The sequence below is a fragment of the Sorex araneus genome, chromosome X (assembly GCF_027595985.1).
Source record: "Sorex araneus isolate mSorAra2 chromosome X, mSorAra2.pri, whole genome shotgun sequence".
NCBI lineage: Eukaryota > Metazoa > Chordata > Mammalia > Eulipotyphla > Soricidae > Sorex > Sorex araneus.
This window is the reverse complement of record NC_073313.1, coordinates 195,056,297-195,072,182: the sequence shown is the minus strand read 5'-3', so window position 1 is coordinate 195,072,182 and position 15,886 is coordinate 195,056,297. Positions and strand designations below refer to the sequence as shown.

The 15,886-nt window shown below is 42.0% G+C and overlaps 1 protein-coding gene across 5 annotated transcripts in view; it reads right to left on the bottom strand.

The window, feature by feature from the left end:
* TANK (TRAF family member associated NFKB activator) overlaps positions 1-15,886 on the bottom strand; it is a 92,282-nt gene that overhangs the window by 64,241 nt on the left and 12,155 nt on the right. For 2 of the 5 annotated variants that reach the window (XM_004608100.2, XM_055122109.1), the window contains exon 1: positions 11,930-12,060. The exons of 1 other annotated variant lie outside the window; for it this stretch is intronic. The gene's annotated coding sequence lies outside the window, so the exon portion shown is untranslated. Of the gene's footprint in view, positions 1-11,925; positions 12,061-12,177; positions 12,200-15,886 lie in introns of those variants that run through there. 2 more of the 5 variants (XM_055122108.1, XM_055122106.1) reach the window with 2 other exon arrangements.

Below are 15,886 nucleotides of genomic sequence, written 5' to 3'. Positions count from 1 at the left end.
TGCTGTAGACGAGTTAGACTTCTTGCATGTAAAGCATGCTCTCCAGCCATTGCCCTATCTCCCTAGCCCTGAAATTATCTCTATTTTTCAAATTTAACTGATAATTAAATTTAACTGATAATCATGCTAAGAATTCTAGGTCAGGGTTGAAGTGACAGTGCAGCTGGTGGGGCATTTGCCTTGCATGCAGCTGACTTGGGTTCAATCCTTGGCATCCCAAATGGTCCCCTGAGCACTGCCAGTAGTGATTTCTAAGTGCAGAAGCAGGTGTAACCCCTGAGCATCACTGGGTGTGGCCCAAAAAAAGGAAAAAAAATGAGTTCTACGTCAAGGGGATCAGAGAAACTGTACAGTGGGTACGGTATATACCTTGCATGCAGCCAAACTTTAACTAATCTCTGTTCCTCCACCTCCTACCCTCTCCCCCCACAAAAGCCAAATATAAGGAAAAGGAATTCTAGGTCAAGTGGTAGAGCAAATGCCTTGCATATATGAGGTCCAGAGTTCCAATTCTGTACAAAAAAAAAAGTCTTTAGTTTTAAGTAATTCTTCAACTAGAATTTTTCTATTTTGGGGGGGCAGGGGTACACACTCAATGATGCTCAAGGGTTACTCCTGGCTCTGCACTCAGGAATTTTTCCTGTCAGTGCTTGGGGGACATATGGGATGACGAGGATCAAAATCCACGTTGGCCATGTGCAAGACAGAAAACCTACCTGCTGTAGTACTATCACTTTGGCCCCATTCAGAATTTTCTGAGTTCTGTTGTGTTGTATCTGACTTTCATTTGTTTTTATTATTTTCCTTCCTTTAGTTACTATTTTGTTGTAATGATCCAGGTCACATATGTTTGTGGTGCTCTCCAGAGGTGACATCTAGTTGCAGTGCTATACACTCAGTGATATTGCCTGCTGAGGGCTATATACTTTAGCTTCAGTGCCTGCACAAGTGCTTCCAAGGTGTGGTGCTGGCGCACTTCCTGGTTATAATACTTTCATTGTAAGTACACCTTTCAATTGCAGTGCTCAATGGAGCGTACACACTAGTTGAGGTGCTCACACATACCTAGTTATGGCCTGGAACTGCACTTTGTTGCACCCCTGAGGGTTCAAGATGGCAGTCCTCTTGTCTATGCTCAGTGATTATAGATGGCACTGGAGTTTAAACTCAGAGTCTCATTCTTGAAAGTCAGGTACCATTAGCTACTGAGAAATTCCTAAAACCACATTTTTGTTGAGGTTCACATTCATCTTGATTCTTCATCTTGTACTTAACCCATATTTTCCCCTGTTCCAAGTATTCTGAAATTTATAAAATTATAAATTCACTTCATTAAGTATGAATTTTTCTATCCACTCCAATGAGTGATGGTGGTCCTTACAATCTGCAAATTCACCCAAATGCATTGCCTTTTCTAGAAATTTTTTCTTTAAAAAAATTTTTTTTAATAATGTAGGAGTACTGCTATGTTTTTTTTAAATTAATAGTTTATTTTTAATTAGTGAGTCAATGTGAGGGTACAGTTACAGATTTATACATTTTTGTGCTCATGTTTCTCCCTTACAAAGCTCGATAACCCATCCCTTCACCAGTGCCCATTCTCCACCACCAGTAAACCCAACATCCCTCCCCCCCTCCCCAGTCCCGTTTCCCCCCATCCCACACTGCCACTATGGCAGGGTATTCCCTTTTGTTTTCTCTCTGATTAGGTGTTGTGGTTTGCAATAAAGGTGTTGAGTGGCCATTGTGTTCAGTCTCTAGTCTATATTCGGCCCGCATCATCTTTCCCACACATGATCTCCAACCACATTTTACTTGGTGTTCCCTTCTCTGAGTTGCCCAGAATGAGAGACCAGCCTCCAAGCCATGGAGACAACCTCCTGGTACTTATTTCTACTATTCTTGGGTGTTAGTCTTATAGTCTATTATTCTATATTCCACAGATGAGTGCAATCTTTCTATGTCTGTCTCTCTCTTTCTGACTCATTTCACTTAGCATGATACTTTCCATGCTGATCCACTTATATGCAAACGTCATGACCTCATTCTTTCTAACAGCTGCATAGTATTCCATTGTATAGAGGGAGTACTGCTATTTGTTCAGCCATTGATTAAGCTGATTGAATAGGGCATGAACTCCACATTACTTTTTTTTTATTGTATCACCGTGAGATAGAGTTACAAAGCTTTCATATTTGAGATTCAGCCATACAATGATGAAATATCCATCCCTCCACCAGTGCATATTTTCCACCACCCACATCCCAGTCCTCACCCTGCCTCTATGGCAGACAATTTCCCAGATTCTCTCTCTAATTTTGGGCATTATGTTTTGCTCAAAATTTCCCACCACCATTCAATTCTACCTGCCAGGGGCAGACGCTAGGTAATTATTTTTCCATTCCTCATTTTAAATATCATGAGAGCTCGCACGGCTACAACTGTAAATGTAAATTTCAGATTGTAAATGGTTGGGTTCCAGAGACGTCTCTGTATGGCACTTATCCATTTTGGGATTCATGCGGGAGTCTCTGGGCCAGGGCTGTTGCTGCGCTAAGATGGCACCCGGAGGCAAATTGTGTGCCTGACAGCCAGTCTACTGGGCAGATGGGGATCTGGGGAGGGGTAGCCCAGGTCCTCTGCCTCCACACAGCCTGGAGATTCAGTCCTGAACCCGAATACCTGGGCCTTGCTTGTGGAAGCTTTTGGTCACTGGAATTCCATCTGGAGTAGGTGGGGAGAGCACACCTTTCCCATCTGGGGTGCCCCGGTGAAACTGGCTTGGTATGGGGCCTAGAAAGATCTCTGGTGCTGTGGTGTCTTCCAGGTCTTGCTGCTGTGTATCAGAGTCAGGGCTGTTGGTGCACTAGATCCACATTATGAAACTTTCAGCAGATTGTATCTTGGTGAGATCCATACTGAGATGGTGGAATCAGGCTGGGCAGCAATTTTGGATTGTGGAAGCAAGTGGCTGCAGGGTTCTGCTTGGGTGGGCACAGGCCAACCCGCACTCCTCCAATTACCCTAGTCTGTTCTGCCATGCTTTTCTGAGGCTTTTGATCTTTTTTTGAGATTTATCGATGGGTCTCTGAAATAAGGCCAATAAATGAGCTTGTATAGTTCAGCCAGAGGTGATTTGTGGGTGTGGTTCTCACATACCTAACTTTCAGCTGTTTACTTTCTTGGTAAACTTGGTCCCAAGTTGTTGGGATCTGGCCAAAAGCACAGCGGCAATTTGGAGATATCAGGAAGCCTGAAGGTACCATCAGGCTGTTGAGGAAATTTTCTTGAATTATATTTTAGGCATGTTTTTAATATGTCCCTTTCTGGGTTTCTTTTGTTCACTGAAACTGCTGAACTGGTAATCTACTTCTCCCTACTTTTCCATTTTTAAATAAACTTCTTTTTTTTTACCCCCCAGAGAAAATATCTTAAACCTGTTTTGTTTAGCAACCAGTGTCAAGACAAATCATAGCCAACCAATCCTGAATAAATAACCAAAGGTATTAGTGGTGTTCGTGGAGCTCCACTGAGGCCGGATTATTATATGAGCCAAACACTGAACATTTCATCACCATTGGACAGTGCCCAGTCCAATCAGGGCACTTCAATTTTCACTCACATATAATGAAGTTTCAAGTTCAAAAAGAAGCTAGGCTTAATGGTACATCCCCCACCTCCATCCCAGAATGATTAATTACCTAATAAGGTACATGTTTGTACAGCAGAAGAGATAATATGGGTAATGTGAGAGGTGGGGAAGGCCCACTTGCTGGGTTTCCCCCTACTGTCGTGTTCTGCCATTGTGCACACTTGTGGTAAGAGAGTGGTCACTTTAAAGATAGAGAAGGAAACAGGGGTGGGGGTGTAAGTCCAAGACTCGAACCAGGAGAGAATTATCTTGCCACAGCTATAGATAGCATCATGTGTGCAAGAACAAAAAAACACAAGGCTCCTGGAGCTGTGGGAGATCCACACCATGGTGTCTGCTTTCAGAGCCAAAGCCGCTGAAGCAAGGGCTGGCTGCCGAGGCCCAAAAAAGAATCTCACAGCCAGGCCACCTCCTGCAGCAGCCACCAGCACCAAGGATCCCTGAGGCAAGGAAGAACCCCAAATTTATAGTCTTAACTCTGCAAATGATACTGGTGGTCCTGAAAATCTGGATAAATACACTTTAAAATTCGCTCAGAGATGCCTCTGAACCTTGTGCCAGGTTGATTTCATCCAGGTGCCTCAGACAAGAACTGGTGTTGTCCCTCCACCTGCCCCAAATGAATCCCAGCAGCCTTGAACCTACAGAACCCAATGAAAAACCCAGGTACGTGGGACTAGTGACTGAAAACTCCAGGCCTCAAGGGACCGGGGATGGGCCACACCTTCTTACGTTAATTTCACCTTAAAACTCACCCAGAGATGTCTCTGGACCCCAATTATTTATAATTTTAGAATTTCAGGAGCACACAGCTGCAAAAGCGCCTACAACTTCTTATGCTATTCATAACAAACAATACAAAATAAATTATCTAGCATCTGCCTATGGCAGGCAGGCTTGAGTGACGGTGGGAAAATTCAATATAATGGTGGTGGGAAGGTGTAATGGTGCTGGGATTGGTGTTGAAATACTGAATATAATCAATTACTGTAAGCAACTTTATGGAAATAAAATTAAAAAAATTAAAGATAGTGAAGGAAACCATCTTGAGTTACTGCCGCCTCTTTTACTCTCCTTCTATAAAAACGTCAAAAGCTTTACCTAACTTCTGAGCGTTATGACTATTAAAGAGTTTCATGTTCTATTTCAGAAAAGTTGCCACCTTAGTAAAGTGAATGAGACATATAATCTGTCCTTTCTGTATCTTAGCTATGTTAGTCTCCCCCAATAAGCACCACGAACAAAAAAGCAGAAACAAAGTCAATAATGTATAGTGTCTTCCCATCAGTAAAAGATAGTCTCTATTTTTGATGGGTAAAAGAAGCCTTTAAAGACTTCTCTTAAAAATATATCCGATTTTTATTTAAAAACATGGGAAAGAACCATCACTTCTAACACTGAATGATGATAATTTTTCACTTTAAATTTTGTTTTGGGGTCATAATCAGTAGTGCTTGGGGGTTGCTCCTAGAAGTACTCTGGGGATTATGAAGTACCAAAGATCAAACCTGGGTTTCCTAAATGCAAAGCATGTACTCAGTCCAATGAGCTACTCTGGCCCCCTCATTTTTCACTTTTAAGAGATTTCCCTAAAACAGTCATTTGCCTAAAATGACAGTTTTCAATTCTATTCTTACTTTCTAGATTCTGAAACTTCCAATATAAATATTAACCTCTTTAAAGAGATAGATCTTTGCCTTGCATATGGCTGATACTGGTTCAATCTCTGGCACCACAAATGGTCTCCTGAGCCCCACTGGGTGTGGCCCTTCCCTATAACCCATAGTAAATATAGTATGCTGTTACTGTGTTCAAATTCAGGCACCTGGAATAAGAGAAACTTAAAGGTCTAGTAGAGTCTGAATTCCAAAGCTTTCCCTTATGTTGGTTGGCTGAATGCATCATAATGAACAAGGTAAAACAACTCCACTGAAAACCCAAAGCTTTTCAGACAAGGTTCTCTGCTTAGCTGGATGTCATAACTGAATGAAACGTTGTGCTATCTTCCTCTAAAAGTTAAAAAATTTCACAAAGACCACACCCTTGAGTCTTAGCTTTGCCTCACTTCCTTTTTTTTCTTTAGCAGTACCTCTTTCTCTCAGAATGTTTACAAAATTCTATGGGTTGAAGTTCACAAAAAAAAAAAAAAGGTGTAACATAAGAGAAATTTGTGAATGTGATGTTCTATCCCTCTGAAGTACACATAAACACGGTACTACTCAGTTAGCTAAACCACACAAGTGATATTTATCTTATTTTAGGTTCTGTGACTTATGATAATACTGTTAATGACAGCACACAATGTTCCAACTCCACACCCTTCAAAAGAGTGAGGCTGGACAGGAGAACTACAAGCGAGAAAGCATATAATAGTATGAGAGTGTGGGAAGGAGGCATATATAATAAAAACTTGGAGAGGATGGCCAGGGTGACAGATCATAGTACTGGGAGTGCTCTGCATGTATGCCACTTGGTTTGATCTCTAGCACTGCACAAACTGTCACCACTGCTGGAATAGCGCCCACGGAAGGAGCTCCCAGAACCAATAAGTGTGACCTAAAGAAAACAATAAAAGCAAGGCCAAGCAAACAAAACCTCCAGAGAGCTGGAGAGAAAGCTTAAGTGAAGTGCATGCCTAGTAGATGAGAGGTGAGTTTGATTCTTGGTCCCCCAGCAACTCCAAACCCAGGTGCTGAGCATTGCTGAGAATAGTCTCTGGGCCCTTGAGCATAAAAGGAGGGTGACCACCCCTATAAAAAAACAATAAGATAAATGTCTAGAATTTGTAGTACTCTTTTTTGAATTTGTGAGATTCTGATGTTCTCAAAAAGGAAACAAATTTTAGGAGTTTGAGGAACACTGATCTCAAGCATAAGGGAATTTAGTTTTAGGAAAAGCAAATACATGAAGCTACAAACTCACATTATAGTAAATAATACATCACTACTAATAAACAAATCATGTTAATAGTAAGCTTTCTTCAAACAATTAAAAATAATGCCAAAAACAGTAACGATAGGTCTCATTCCCCTGACCCTGACAGCCTCCAATCGTTGGGAAAGACGGGTAAGGAGAGGCTACTAAAATCTCAGGGCTGGGAGGAATAGAGACATTACTGGTGCCAGCTAGAGTAAACTGAGGAACAACAGGATGACAGTGATACAGTGATAGAATCTTCAAAGGATCTAAGTCCAGTATTTCTGTCCTTACACCAAGTAATTCTCTACACAAAATTACCTGTGTTCACTCAGCTGCTTAAGTAAACAATGCTCCCTATCTCATTCTACTGTAACCACTTCAAGGATTCTTTTTTTTTTTTAAAGATGTTATCATCTATTTCTTCTTTTTTTTTTTATTTTTAAAAAATTTATTGAATCACCATGAGATAATTACAGGCTTTCATGTTTGGGTTACAATTACACAATGATCAGACACCCATTCCTCCACCAGTGCACATTCCCCACCATCAATATCCCCGGTATACCCCCACTTTTTCACCCTCCCCCTGCATTCATGGCAGATAATATTCCCCATACTCTCTCTCTACTTTTGGGCATTATGGCTTGCAACACAGACACTGTGTTTGGTCCATTATCTACTTTCGGCACGCATCTCCCATCCCGACTGATTCCTCCAGCCATCATTTTCTTAGTGATCCCTTCTCTATTCCATCTGCCTTCTCCCCTCTGCTCATGAAGCAGTCTTCCAGCTATGGACTTCAGGGATTCTTATAACTTCAACTTATTAAGCACTACTGAAATGAATTCTCTATTTTCCTTTGCCCATTCACTTTTCAACAATTACTTACTGTCATAATTCAGCCCTTAAAAAGTGTTTTTCCCTGGCCATAGATATTAGTCTATTAGAGAAAACAGGGGCTAGGAGGACTGACTGATCAATGGTTGGAAATAACCACAAATGTTAGTTAGGGGCTGAGGGTAGATAAAATAAAGAGACCAGTATGACAATAATAGCAGGGAATGATCATGCTGGGCAAGATCTGAGGGTTAAAGTAAGTAAACAAATATTCTTGATAATCTTTCAATATCAATACTGCAAAACACAATGCCCAAAAGGGGAGAGGGGAGAGGGAGGGAGAAAAGGAGGGGGGCGGGGAGGGAGGGAGAGAGAGAGAGAGAGAGAGAGAGAGAGAGAGAGAGAGAGAGAGAGAGAGAGAGAGAGAGAGAGAAAGAGCAGGCAGGGATGGGGGTGATGGGAGGGAACCTGTAGACACTGGTGCTGGGAAATGTACACTGGTGGAAGGATGGCTGTTGGAATACTGTATGACTGAAACCTAATCATGACCAGCTCTATAAGGATCTATGTCACAGTGATTCAATAAAAAAGTAAGAAAAATTTAAAAATTAAAAAAAAGCTTTTTCAATATGAACGATTCTCAAAAAATTAGAAATTGAGCTCCCATTTTACCCAGCAATACCACTCCTGGGAATATATCCCGGAGAGGCAAAAAGGTATATAGTAGAAATGACATTTGCATTTCTATGTTCATTGCAGCACTGTTTACAACAGCCACAATCTGGAAAATACCGGAGTGCTCAAAAACAGATGACTGGTTAAAGAAACTTTGGTACATCTACACAATGGAATACTATGCAGCTGTTAGAAAAGATGAAGCCATGAAATTTGCATATAAGTGGATCAATATGGAAAGTATCATGTTGAGTGAAATGAGTCAGAAAGAAAGAGACAGACATAGAAAGATTGCACTCATGTGGAATATAAAGTAGCAGAGAGGTACAAGCTAGCAATGATGCAACTTCTGGCAGATATTTCTCTGAACTTAGTTACTAAATACTAAATACTAAAATACTAAAATACAGAAATCCAAAACTTCGCGGCCGCTAGTGTGGCCACACGACCTCATATCTCTTCATTTTCAGCAATGGAAAAAATTTTCAAATGCTTCCTTTCCAGCAAGTCCGACTTTGGGGGGAAAAACTCCAAACAATAATAGTGAGTTTGTTGTTGAAATATTGAAGGTAATCAAAGTAAAGAGAAAGTAAAGTGAAATTTATCAGTTACACAGGCAGGGTGGGGGGCTGGGGGGAGGTTTACTGTGGTTCTTGGTGGTAGAATATGTGCACTGGTGAAGGGATGAGTATTCAAGCATTGTGTAACTGAGACTTAAGCCTGAAAGCTTTGTAACTTTCCACATGGTGATTCAATTAAAAAAAAAATTAAAAAAAAGTTTTTCTTTGTTGATCAACAATATTCAACATCAACACTAGTACAAATTTGAAGATGGCTAAGAAAGCAAATTTTTGTGTTACTTGTATTTTTTATCACAATTAACACTTTTTTGGGGGGAGGGGGTACCACCAATGTTCTATTAGGCTTTCTCTTGGCTCTATTCTCAGGGATCACTCCTGGCAATGCTGGACGGAGATGGGGGTTTAAGGGGGTTAATATGCAGTGTAGGATTGTACCAGGGTTGGCTGCATTTAAGGCAAGTGCCTTAACTTTTATACTATCTCTTGGGCACATAAGAACATGGTGTTGTTTTTTTTTTTTTTAATGGATTAGAGAATGAAAAACTATGACACATGTGTTACACAATTCCAAAGCTTTGTTGTTGGTTCCAAAGGATCTGATAGCACTGCAAGTTCCAATCCTCCTAAATCTTTTTGAAAAAAACACTTTGTCAAACACTGTACCTGGTTCAAAAGATTCTAAATGCTAATTAGCACCCACTGACAAGGCAGCTCATTTCATATTGCTATCCTTTAAGATAATTCATAATTTCATCCTGGACTATAATGGTTCTGCTCTAGAAAATAGCTTCCTCTTTCCCTCAACCTATGATTGAAAACCATACAGCATCACTTATCAGTCTTTTGGCTAAGATCAAATGAAAACCATAGTAGCAAGCAGGAAAAATAGGAGGGGAGAATGACCACCATAATATAAACCTAAGAAAATAAAAATGATATTTAGCTTAATATAATTAAACAAACCAAAAATGAAACAGCTGTATTTATGCTTATAGGGTGTTGGGGGTGGGTGGGTGGATAAACAGCAACAGCCAATCTGCTAAAAAATGAAACCAGAATTAGAATAGCTAAGTTTTACATCAAAGGTAGTACTTGTTTACCAGGTACTTTGGGATATGAACAGTTTTATAAAACATGCAAAGTCCTTTTTGTTATAGGGCAAGCCCTAAATCATGACAAACTAGAGATGGAACTGTAGCTCAGCTATAGAGCACTTGTCTCATATGTGTCAGGTCCTGGGTTCGATCCTGGCACTGAAAAAATATAATCAATTAACCAAGCAAGCCTATGATGCCTGCATCAATTAACCCAGCATTCGTCTGATGCCTGAGTCCTTCTATAAATATGACTTCCATACACATCCCTGGACTATACTAATGATTTCACTCCTTGTTCTTACTAATTTTTGAAATCCCCTTTTTTGGCTATAGTAGAATGTCACTTAAGGTTAGAAATTCCCAACAATCTTGGGAAGTTTATGCCAGCAAAGTGAAATTTGTGCTTTCTCAGACTAGTTTCAGTCTTGGTTTTCTTTTAAGCACAGATGTTCTGGGGGAGAGGAGTGTCAGACAGAGCAATTCTCAGGGCCTACTCTCAGCTCAGTGCTCAGGGGACTATGCAGTGCTGGTGACTGAACCTGGGCCTCCTGCATGCAAAGTTTATGTTTTAGATTTTGTGCCATCCCTCTGATCCTGAAATACATTTTATTATGAACCTCTGCCTACCTATAACATTTATCCTAATTGCCTTCTGAAAAAAATGGGATGGGGGGAGAGGTTTAAAAATGATCAGAAATAATATAGATTTTTTTTATATGTGAGACATTATTTCTTACTGGTGTGTCAGAACTCTTCAGTTGGATTTACTCTAATAAGTTTTGTTTGCTTTTAAAAGCCCCAGACCTGAGTATTGTGGCTGGTTTTTTAAAGAACGATATACTACTCTTCATGATAAGTTCTAGAGATCTCTTTCAGGTCAAAGAACAGAGAGCTCTCATGCCACGAAAACTACTTTTAGAGTTGAAAAGAAAAAAATAAAATCAACTCCTCTGCTTTTAAATAACCTGCATGACTGGATATTAAAAGGTGATATAAAAAAACCTGAACGGCTGAATTTTAAATATTTTTTAATTTTTTTTTTTTCCTTTTGGGTCACACCTGGCGATGCACAAAGGTCACTTCTGGCTTTGCGCTCAGGAATTACTCCTGGCGGTGCTCAGGGATGCTGGGAATCGAACCCAGGTCGGCCGCGTGCAAGGCAAACACCCTACCCGCTATGCTATCACTCCAGCCCCAATATTTTTTTAATGTTTAAAGTGTTGGACCATACCCTGCGGTGTGCAGGGCTTACTCCTGACAGGACTCGGGGAAAACATTTTGGGGTGCCGGGGATAGAACCCAGGTCGGCTGCATGCAAGGCAAGAGTTCAACGAAGCTCTACACTATGTCCTATGGCCTCTCAAAGACAGAATTGTAGCAATATCACAAACGATGGAGGATAATGTTGGTTCACACACTAGAAATCGACTAAAATAAGTCACTGTCTTCACTAGGTTCAATAGGTAAAACACACAGTTGGGCACGATAGATGCCAAAAAAACATACGTCGAGGTTCAACAGTTTCCCCCTTCTCCTCGTACTTAGTCTACACCCGGATAAAGGGTGTAGACCCTGAGGACTGGGTTCCTGCAGCGGGAGGCAGCAGTCTCCGCCGCCCCTTCACTCGGGGAAGTTACTCGACTTGTCACTGACCAGGCGCTGACACTCCAAGAAAAAAAAAGCAACAGGCGTGACTGGGCGACAATAAACCCGCGGGAGCGCGAGAGAAAGATTCTTCCAAGTTTTCGACCCGGACTGTGGAAGGGAGCTGGGTCCACGTCGGGCGGGGGTGGAAATCAGGGTCGCTGCAGACGGGGTGGGCTGCTCCTCGCCCCGGCTCCCAGCACCAGGAGTCGCTTCGCCGCGCGCGCCACAGGCGCGGAGCCCCGCAGAGTGCCCGCCCTCGGGGCGCGCGACGGCCCCGCGCTGACGTCGCGCCCGGGAAAGCCCCTCCCGGCGGCCCGGGCAGCGGTCCAGGGAGATTCCTCTCTCGAGCTCGGTCCCTCCCCTCTCAGGACCCGGGAACTCTTCTCAGCTCGCTCCCCGGCTCCCCTGCCAACGGCGCTCCCGCTGCCGGTGCAGCCCTCTCGCTCACACGCTCGAACTCTCGCTGAGCCGTGCGCCCGCGACTCCTCCACACCCACTCGCGCCCCAAGTTTCTTACTCACAACCACTCGCGCCCTCAGGTCCGCGGCGCCGAGCCGAGGGACTTCGACCGGAAGCTCTTTTCCGTTCCAGTTCAGAGGGCAGCGCCTGCGCGGCGAGTCATTAACCCTTCACCTTCCACCCCGCCGGGCCGGGCCGGCCCGCCCCCTCGCCTCTGGCCCCGCCCCCGGATCCGCCCTCACACCCTTTCCCTGAAGCCCCGCCCAGCGCAGCTCTTTCCCACCCCCCCCCCCACACCACACACACACACCTCCCGGGCGAACCAGGGCTTCTCACATCAAGTTTTAAGGTCACCACCGGCGGGTCTTGGCTAGCTTTTTGCTAACCATCAACAGCTGTATCTGTCATCGCTCGGTACTGGGTTGGCATATCTCAGGATCAGCTTGGGGCTTGCTACAGATTCACCAACTCACCCCTAGAGTTGAGAAAAACCTGGGTAAAGTCAAAGGAATTAGAATTTCCACAGATCTCGCTGATGAGATTAAACAGATTAGACTACACACCTGAGAAGCGTCTCTCACACACTCACACACACACAGACACACACACACAGACACACAGACACACACACACACACACACGATTCCCCTAATTAGTCACTCCTTGTACTAAGTGTACTTGCTAAAGTTGAATGGTAAATCCAAGCAGACCATGAAGACTTCCTCATTTTTCCATTTCCCAGCCATATTCTCCAAGATATTATAGACAGATATAATAAGACATGCGTACTCTCACTTCTAATACCTACTGGTTCAGGCAAGTTGCACATTAATGAAATGGTTTTTGTTGTTTGGGGACCACACCCACTGATGCCCAGGGGCTATTCCTGGCTCTGTGCTCAGAAGCAAAACCTGTCAGTGCTCCTGGAACTCTAAGTGGTGCCTGAGGATTTGAATCCATGTAGGGTGGGATGCAAGGAAAGCGCCTTAATTCTGGCATTATCTATCTCTCCTTTCCATGGGCTTTAAAAAAAAAAATCTGACAAAGAAGACAATCATTACCTATTCATTATACAGATGGTTGTGAGAGTTGATCAAATAATGTTAGTAAAAATACTTTGAAAAATTTAGAATGCTTTGCAAATGAAAGGTATTCTCCAGAATCACTCCTGTTATTCTGAGTGGTTCTCAGAAAATAAAGATTCTGTTACTCTTTCTCATTACCAATGTCATCCCTGAGACTCTTTTCAAGAAAAAAGAGAAACATACAGCACTTGTGGAAGTTTCCTGAGATCCCTGAAGACTAGGACTCTGGTTTGACTGAGTGTGACTGAGTTTGACTGAGCCTACTCTAGGCTGTAGCTTACATACATAACTTTAATGAAATTTCTGTGGTTGAGAACACACCCTTTCTAATGATCTTTGTCGAGCCATGTCTAAAGTTTTTCAGCTTATTATTCTTTCACATCCTGAAAATTTCTAGCCCAGCTCTCTTTATTAACGGTATACTTTATTAATGATTGTACACGGCAAGGTACATTTTACTAATGATTGTATACTTTATCAATAAAGTCCACAATCACTAGTGACTGATAATTATTAATGATTCTATACTTATTAATGGAACCTGGCAAGCTCCCCGTGCCATACTTGATATGCCAAATACAGTAACAATAACAGTCTCATTCCTTTGAAACTGAAAGAGCCTCCAATATGGCACCATTTGGAAGGACGAGTAAGGAGAGGCTGCTAAAATCTCAGAGCTAGGACAAATGGAGATATTACTGGTGCCCGCTCGAGCAAATCAATGAACAGTGGGATGACAGTGATACAGTGATACCTATTAATGATTGTACATAGCAAGGTCGGACTCCCTAAGGCTCTCCTCTTCTTCCAGGGATCTGGGATGAAAACTGTTGAGGTCAGGAGATACTTAGTGTGTTGGCTTAGTGGAAGAAGGAATCCAGAGCAACTGAAGGCCTCTCTCTAATGTTGAGGCCTCTCTCCTCTAATGCTCTCACTGGAACTGGTGTCTCCTGGTTTTTCACTCTTTGGAGGCTATTGCTGTGGCCAAATTCATTGTCATGCCAGGAAATTAATTTGATAAAATGGTTGGTGAGGTGAAGTGAACAATAAAGATAGTACAACTACTCAGAGTGTTACTATAATATATATATATATATATTATTAAGCATCTGTCAAAACTCATAGAGTGTATAATATCAAGAATGAGCCCTAGATACAGGAGATAGCTCAAAAGGGTGGGGGTGCATTCTGTGATGTACAAGGTCCTGAATTCTATCCCCTGCTCTCCATGACCCTGCTGAACACTGTTAGGTGTAGCCTTGGTGGCCTATGAGCAATATTGGCATGGCTCTGGTCATTCTCAGGTAGACAAATGAAGGCAGCTTTGAATCCCAAGCACCATAACTACCAGATCAGGAATCAGTAGCCCCTGAAAGTAGACTATAGACCGAAGACGATGGCCACTCAATACCTCTATTGCAAACCACAACACACAAAAGGAGAGAGAGAGAGGAAAAGGGAATGCCCTGCCACAGAGGCGGGGTGGGGGGGTGGATGGGATGGGGGTGGTGGGAGGGATACTGGGATCATTGGTAGTGGAGAATGGGCACTGGTGGAGGAATGGGTACCCAATTATTGTATGACTGAAACGTAAGCACAAAAGTTTATAAGTCTACAACTGTACCACATGGTGTTTCACTAATAAAAAGTTTTAAAAAAGAGAATCAGTAGCCCCTACCACTGAACCCAACTGAGGAGGCTCCCTCACAAAAAAAGTATGAACCCTACTGGGAATTATGGACTGTGTAAGTCTCACAATGGAGACGTTACTGGTGCACGCTTGAGCAAATCAATGAGCAATGGGATGACAGTGACAGACAGTGCACTAGTTATACACCAAGAATCTAAAACTGGATGCATAAGGGCTTTTTAATATTGAAGCAGGGAAAATTTTGAATGAGTAAAGAACTATTAATATACATTTTCTGTTTTTTTGTTTTTGTGGTTACATCTGATGATGCTCAGGGCTTACTCCTGGCTATGTGCTCAGCTCACTCCTGATGAGCTTGGGGGTCCATACATGTTGCTGGTGTTCAAACCCAAGTCAGTCATGTGCAAGGCATATGCAATATATTATCTCTCTGGTTCAAAATATACATTTCTCAAATATACATTTTAAAATGTCTTTCCTCTCTCAAGCTGTAATAAAATGAAGAGAAGTGGCTGTATCATTTATAAATATTTAAAACATGAATGAATGCTGGTATAGATGTATTAATTTTTTGCATTGGCAAACATTATCAAACATTTGCCTTCTTTTGTAGTGATGTTTAATTTTAACTATTTATTTTGGCTTTTGACCATATGCTTTGCAGTGCTCAGGGATCATTCCTGGTGATGCTGGGGAACAAGATGGGTGCCCAGGATTGGTTTCTGGGTTGGCTTCTTGCAAGGTAAAGTCCTACTGAGTATACTATTGCTCTGGCCCCTAAGGTGGTGTTTTTAAAAATAACTCACTGACAGTATGTTTACATTTAGGTTAGAATTGAGTGGAATGACATAATTTCAAAGCAATTTTTTTTACTATATTATAACATGTCTCATGTTGGTGTGCAATACTTTGAGTTAGGATTTGATGAAAGTAAGAACTTCAAACAAAATAAAATATTTTAGGACCTATTTTCAACACTCCTAATATTTTCTTGAGAGTTCTGAGTATAAACCCAGGGATTAGGAAAGTTGCCAGTATAAACACTTAGTACAGGTTGAGCGTCAGGTATGCAGCAATGATCTTAGCCAAGTATTTGATGTGAAATATCTCTATGAATAGAACCTGGTTGGTTTTTGAATTAGGATTGACATCAGGTATAGCAGTCTGTGTCTCATACTCTCTAAATTAAATGCCTAATAAAAAAATCAGGAAATCATGAAAACTAGTAGTGGAATTGAAAGGCAGGATTGGTGATCAGGTCAGTGTGTCTGTTGGAGATAGCT